Below are 7,938 nucleotides of genomic sequence, written 5' to 3'. Positions count from 1 at the left end.
GTGTGACCACGCCGCCACACTTAATTTGCATTTTTTTTTCCCGAGTGCTTGTTGTTGAAGCTGCGAATTCAAATGTCACGTGACGCTCTCATCACATCATCACTACCACACACACACACACACACACCCCCCACCCTCGCCCCCTGCCGCTCCTGGTTTGCTCAGGTGGGGACAATGAGCGTTGTATCTGGGACAGGCGGAATAAAAGCCACGACAAAAAGGATTTAGTAGAAAAGCAGATTAGTTTCTGGGTTCGTAGATTAGCATTCGGTCTATTAAATGTAAAAGAGTGTTGTGAAGAAAGTCTTAAGTTTGAGGTGAGGTCATTGTGATTTGACAAAACAGTCCAAAATGTTAAAACCAAAAAAAAACAACCACTTTTAGTTTACTGGCACTCCGAACAAATAAAAGCGGCAAATCCTCCGGCCCGGCGTCGTACCGTAAGCGTGGTAAAAAATGAGAGCAGACTGAGAAGCACTTTGCGACCTGTCATCAGCAAAGGTGCCGTGTAAAAGAACTTTATTTAATTAATTATTGACAATGTGTGATAAAACGTTACCACCTATACTAGCTTTTTCTCCAGAGCTGTCAATCATCGTCACATGGTGCAGTCTTCGTGGAGATCAGTCTGTCGCCAAGTTTGTTTGGATTTAATCCAGCAACTCAATAATTTAATGTTAGTCAAAATATGCAGAAACAATTAAGAGAAACAGCTTTTTAAATTTATGTAATGAGGCTGTCTGTAAATATCAGTTTTGTTTTAAAGTGGGTGGACACGGATCCGGAAAATAGGCTGTTGTTGTCTTTTTTTTTTTATTGCCTTGCCTTGTTATAACTCATTAATCAATCCAGTGCAAAATACATCAATTTACTGAAGTACGTTTGTATGGTGCACTTTACTTAATGAACGTTTCCCATGCTGATTTCCAAATTTAATTATATGTTACATTTATACATTTCAGAGGCACATTTTTACTCCACCATAATTTTACCATTTTGGTTACTGGTTACTTTGAAGAGTCACACTATGAAATACAAAATATAGTCAACAAATAAATTGTGAATTATTATTAGAATCCATAAAGTTATCCAGAAGACCATAAAGTAGAAGTAGGCACACCTTTACAAGCTGTAACATAGATTTGGTCGATTAAAGTATCAACAAATATAATCCCACAATCGAAATGTAATTATTCTGCATACTGAATACTGTTACTTTTGGTGCTCTAAATAATAAACGTATTTACACTGAAAAGATCTCAGTACTTTCCTCTACCACTGGATATCCTTCTGCTTTATAGCTCTTAAGTCATTTTAGGTTTTGTTGCAGAAACATAACAATTAAAGCAGAAGTTAAACAGCATTAAGAAAATTAAAAATAAATAAATAAATAATATTTAGAGAAATTTCAAATATTGTTCATTTTTAAATGTGGCTTCGTGACACGGCATGGACTGTAGCCTTACGTTTGATGTGTAATAAATGTTGTTCCGACAGACCCTGACTCTGATGACATGTGTTCAAAATCCTTATCTATATGACACAAAAAGCACAGGTGGCACTCGTAAAAATCACCTACAGCTTTGTTCTATTTAAGTGTCCCAATAAACCACGAGCCAGCGTACACAGGTCCCGGAACTGGGACACCTAAATGCAGTGCAGCTATAATGAATTAAATTAGTTCCACCTGTTCCTGCTTTCGAAGGCTCATTATAATTGAGCTTAATCTACTCTTTGACAGTCTGAGAGGGGGGGGAACCTCAACATTTAATGACTTAAAAATGAGTTCATATTAATTGCAGTGTGATATAGTGTGCGTATGATGTTACAGCGAGCCTGCAGTGTGGAATAAAGGTGATCGATTGTTAATTGCAGTAGACTGTACAGGTTTTTAGTCTGGTTACAGCAGACCCACCCCTACGGGCAAAGAAAATCGCTTGACAAACTGTTCCTTTTTGTCCATACCAGCTCTATAGCACCCGGCTAAAGTAGAATATTAACACTTCATAAAGCTCGTCTGCGCTGCCCGTCTGCCTCAGGATTTTCTCCGCGATTGATGATGAGACAGCTCAAAGAGGAAGTTTGTGGATTTGTTTAAATTCAACGCAGATCTTTTGCCTGTGTTCAGATGGCTCGCAGAATAAGGCAATGTTTTCTGACGCGTTTCTGGGAAGCAGAGTATTTCCATGCTACGGTGTCGGACTGTATCTGCACCGCCTGCTGTATTTCCGCGCTGAAGTCTCAGCCCTCCAGAGACACACTGAATGACAGCTTGTAATTGAAATGCTGGATTAGCTGATGCCATCTTTATGTCATTCTGGAAGGAGTGTCTTCGAGGCCCTCTCAACAAAGGAAGCCCCTAGACAAGGCGTCATCTAATCTCTCAGCTGAGCCCAATCAAATTTAAGAGGAACGATAAAGAGACGGGAAGTTGTTCGAACTGAACACGCACACGTTCACATTAACGTGGGAAATTGGGACGTGCAACTGAGTATGTCTTATGGTGAAGCACACAGCAAGCACGGCACGCGTGCGCTCACGTTTTAATGCCGCACGCTCAGGCTGGAAATGAAATATTCATGTGCGCAAGCAATAAATTTGTAGCTGGTTGGAACTGACTTGTACTCAGTTTGCGGTCCCTGCTAGAAACCGATGCTAAGCAGTCGTACACTGACCCATTTTAAGACAATGCTCTGCAGAAGCTGCAATCTGCCTGCTTCACTCTCTGTGACATTAATCAAAGCACCGAGTCACATGAATCAAAATGGCAGCGCGATTAACTTTAGCATTTTAAGGGACATGTGAGGTGCAAAAACCTCGACGCGGCTGCACTGGGAGTTGAGTAACAGGCCTGGTCATGATCCCAGACAGATTGTGACGTGACCGTCACAGAGCAGAGATCCAGAAGAGAGGAGGGAAGAACATGGCAGGCCAACAATGAACATCTCATTCATTGGAAGCCGTTAAAGAAAAAAAAAAAATGGCTGAGTAATCCTATAGTCACAGAGCCATAGGGGGTTTCAGGTAATCTTCTTTAAAAAAAAAAAGAAGCTCAGTGAATACATCACTCTGTCAGCGATTTGAGTTGTTCTTTCCCCGGGTCGGACGCTTCGTGACTCAGACGGAGGGAATGTGATGTGATGGCCGGATTGGCTGCAGGATGGAGACATGTAAAGATCAAATGATGCTCGTGAACAAAACATGGTGGCCTCTTTCATCCAGAACAGATGCCCGGATATAAGCTAATGCTCCGTACCCATGAGACACCCACAGGTGTCCAAGACAGCTGTTTCATTTCATTCCAGTTTGCAAAAAAATGTCTAGCAGTCGCAATAATGAACGCAAATTCAAGCAAACAATTCAGCAAAAAAGGTTCTCGGTAGAATCTCTCTGAAGGTATCACAGCACAAACTAAGCCTTTCCTAACAAAAGCCCCTTTATCAACAACAATAACCCCATAAAATCAGGCAATCTTGATCGCTGAAATCACCAAAAAAAAAACATACAATTCTGAGGGGCCTGAAATATATATATATATATGTATATAAGAAATTATCCTGTGTTTCATATTAGCAACCCAAATTTGTTATGAATCCATAAGAATGAACAAAGATGTCAATTTTTTATTTATTGCCTCATAAAACACTTAACTTCTATTTGACAAGATTTTGTATAATGTTTATGCTTACATTTGGAAACGAAAGTTGTTTTTCTGCATTTTACGCCTCATTAGCAGCATTATATGAGGGATGGTTGTCTGGCAGTCAGTTGGTCGGGTCAGTCACTTTGTTTCCTACTGAAATATCTAAAAAAAAACAACAACAAAAAAACGATTACATGGATAGAACTGAAATTTGGCACAGACGTCAACGGTCACCCATAAATCCTAATGACTTCGGTGTTTTCTTTGGCGCCACCAGCAGGTCGATATTTGCCATTTTGAGCGAGATGTCCTGACAAAAATACTGTTTTGGATTGCATTGCTGGGAACATTGTTGGTCTCAGGGTGAATTATAAAACCTTTGATCACACCACCATCAGCGTGGCAACATTTTAATCTGACCTGGACTTTAGGTTTATGACCAAAATTCTGCAAAACTAATGACATCAGCTTTATCTGTACTTTATGTTTCGCGCTTTATAGCTAATATTATAATTTTGTTGGACAGCAACTGGCTGCTGGTCAGTTTACAGATACGACAGTGTTCTCATTTAACTTTTTGGCAATCAAACAAACAAACGAACCAAAAAAAAAAAAAAACGCAAACCATGAACTGTTCCTTTAAACCATAACGTGCGTTTAACACCAACAAGGGCGTATAAATCCAATAAACACGGGTGATATTCAAAATTACTTTAAGATTCAAAGAGCAGTCACAACAGCGCACCAAGTCTTGTTTAATTCAAAACCAAACACAAAGAGCATAACATTGGCAGCATTGCTAAATAATGCACGCGGTTCTAAAATGAGAGATAGCTTCACAGGGACGAGGCACAGTAAGAGTACTTATAAATAATGATAGGCATCCTTTTCTCTGTCTGATGTGGTCACAGTTCATCATGTATGCATTGACTTTTTCTTTCATTCCAGCACCATCACTTGGCAATGCAGCCTCTTTGCCGAATGGCATTCAATCAATATTAATAATGAGACTCGTTCACACATTCAACAATGCAAACTGGAAACTGCACATAATCCAGGTCCTTTGTTTTTTTTTTTTTTACATCAAGTCAGTGAAGGAAGCGATAATACCTTTTTAAGGGGAAATACATTTACGCTCATATTCTGTGAGAATAAATGAATGAAGATCAGAAAGTGACATTTAAATACTGTATAAAGTATGTGTAAATGTATTTACAGCACATGAACCTCCTGAAACGTGTTTAAAAGCGGATGCAAAAATAGACTGAGGTCATGTGCTTCACATGCAACTTGTTTAATTGTGCTTTTGTTGCTACTAAATTTGAGATTTGAACTAAGCTGTGATGTACTCTGACCAACTTTGTTTCAATAAAGTTAAATTATTGAGAAATTGATTCGATGCAAAACTGAAAGAAGCTGTTGCACTCTGCAGTTTCTACACAGTTCACGTCAATGTCAGACTGTAGTCATGCAGTCTACTGGGATTGCTTTTGCAACGTGAAGTTAAGTCGTAGGTTCTAGTTTGTATTGTACTGTATATTTGTATCGGATCCTCTGGGGAACAATATTGTGTTGTTTTTTTTTGTTGTTGTTGTTGTGTGTCTGCACCAGACGCCCTCAAAGTTGACTTTTATTCAATTTTGAGTGTGGGTTATTTGAAAACGGCACGTAAAGTGTTAATGCTTTGACGAAGAAGAGTGTGTTCTCAGCAAAAAAACTTGTCAAACATCACAGTTTCTCCTCCCCGGAGAGTGCAGGTCTGTTTCTGCTTCTTCCAGCAATAAATCTAACCCTAAATGGAATGCTGTCCCGGCTCCGGACTCAGGTGACGCAGGCTCTGCGTTCAAGGGCTTGAAGGGTTTCCAGATAAACACAGGGCTCGTGTGACAGAAGAATGAGAGGGTACACGCTGAGGTATTTACCACTAAGATGGAAGACTTATTTCTTTCTTCTTTTGTTGGAATGATCTTCTTCCGAGTGACCGACACCCCCGCCCACACGCATTCTCGCGCGCGCACGCACGCACACGCACGCACGCACACTTCTCATGTGATAAAAAAAAACAAAAAAAATAACATGTACTATTCCCGCACACAACGGCTTGTTGCCATAGCCACAGCCTGCAAAGCACAATCCTGGGACCCTTTTACCCCCTGACTGAATTAATTAACGTGAGCATGTTCAAAAGAGCATGAAGAAGAGCGTTGTATCCGAGCTAATTCAAGTGTAAATATATTGGGAGTCTCTACTTACAATCTTACATGCATCATATTTGGATTTTTATTTTTTTTAATTTTTTTGTGTGCACTAATTCCTGAGACGAATAGATCTTCAGCATGAAAAATATAGGTAGGTTTTTCTTTAGGATTCACTCCAACGCTCCTCTGATTAAAGCAAATTGTTCTAGAAAAAAAAAAAAAAATCTTTCGTCACAATCCATTACGTAGTAGATTTATTATACATGAAATACATAGCCTGAGGCTGGCCGACCTAACAGCTCTCTCAGGCCAGTTTGGATTGTAAAACACAAAGTCTGTCACGCTTCGTTTCCCTTTTACCATTTCTCTTCTTTTTTTTTCTTTTTTTTCCATGACACGGTACAAATGATGTTGCCCCCCCCCAAAAAAACAACAACAAAAAAACAAAAACAAAAACAAAAACAAAACAGTATCACGTAGGAGCATAAGCTCAGTTAAATGACATATGCAGGGTGCGGAGACACATTAAAGAAACGAGACACAACACTGTTGTGACCGTCAAAGTGGACAATCACATGGAAGAAGACAACACCGTGTTCATGGGCACGTTCATTCAAAAACAATAGGTGCAATCAGGCAGAAACGTTTCACAATGCAAACATGTGCACTCGCACCACATCGGTCGCAGCGTCTTCTTTGTGTGCAAGTAAAAGCTGGTACAGTGGCGCCGTCACCTGGCTGTTATGTGTATTACACCACAGATTCTGTGGAGTGTCAAAATCCTATTATACTATTTATACACTTTAAGTCTGAATTTTGCCGTGGAAGAAGTATTTAGATCCTTTATTTAGTAAAAAAAAAAAAAAAAAAAAAAAAGTACCAATACAGATGTGTAAAAAATACTCAGTTACAAGTAAAAGTCCTGCATGAAAAATGAAGTCATGCATGAGTATTGGCAGCAAAATGCAGTGAAAGTATTAACTTTAAAAGTACTGGTTTAGAAAAGTAGATTATTAATATTGAAGCATCGGTGTGTAAGCTACGTGTCACTGTTGTTGCTGCTGCAGGTGGAGCTAGTTTGAACAACTTGCCAATTTTATAAACATGCACAGCAGATAGATGTGAGGGGTCCTGAAATGATTACTGGGAAAAGAAAGAAGGAAAAGAAAGTTCTGATACACAAATGTGTTTTCAGTTTTTACCCCTTTCCCTAATCTTTGATGTTTGATGAGATATTGGATCATTGTAACCATGTGAGAAGTTTAGAGGGAACAAAACAGTGTTCGGTGGAGCTGTTAACAAGTCAGAGACCCGTGAAATGTGACCTCAGCTACAAGCTGCAGCTTGTAAGATGTCAGAGAACAAACAGGTTTTAAACCACCGGTTTAGTCTTCAGCAATGTCTTGTGTGACAGAAGCTTCTTGTATTATCTATCGTGTTCAAATCTTTATCTTAAAAGTAAATTACAGCTGTTGGATAAATATAATCAGATAGGAACATGTCTGTGAAGGTTCTCAGTCATCCAGGTCATGGTCAATATATGTTTCATCCAAAGTCAACTGGACTTCTGTAGTTTCTCGAAGACGTGTTGCCGCTCATCCAAACAACCAACAAGAAGTTAGAACGTCGAAGTCCCCCTCCGGTCGGTCGGAGCTGAAGAAGCCTTTTGGATGAGAGGCGAAATGTCCTCAAGTCACTAAAGAATTTCAGTTGCCTTTGGATTAAACAACATTTCCCTCCGAGATGTCGTGGAGTGGAAATACAAAGCAACATCAAGTGTTCAAGTAAAATACAAATACCTCAAAAGGTGTACAACAGCACTGAAGTGAATACTTTACTTTATATACTTTACTGACTTACTTTATATACTTCAGTGTTTTCACACGTGCGAAGATACATACATACACAGTTGTCTTTCCTTAAGTTCAGAGGACATGACATTGATTTCTTGTACATTTCAAAACCACATACTGTAAACAGGTGTTGAGCGAACTACTATCCTAAACAAGCCAGGAGTCTGTTCTGGAGGTGGTGGTGGTGGTGGGTGGTCTGAGTGTGCATGTCTAAAGTCAGGAGTCAAAGTTTGGTTCTCCATAA

The sequence above is a fragment of the Brachyistius frenatus genome, unplaced genomic scaffold (assembly GCF_029030835.1).
Source record: "Brachyistius frenatus isolate BFR_SWC_R1_liver_20210118 unplaced genomic scaffold, ASM2903083v1 Contig_13, whole genome shotgun sequence".
In the NCBI taxonomy this organism is placed as follows: Eukaryota; Metazoa; Chordata; class Actinopteri; family Embiotocidae; genus Brachyistius; species Brachyistius frenatus.
This window is presented reverse-complemented; position numbering follows the sequence as displayed.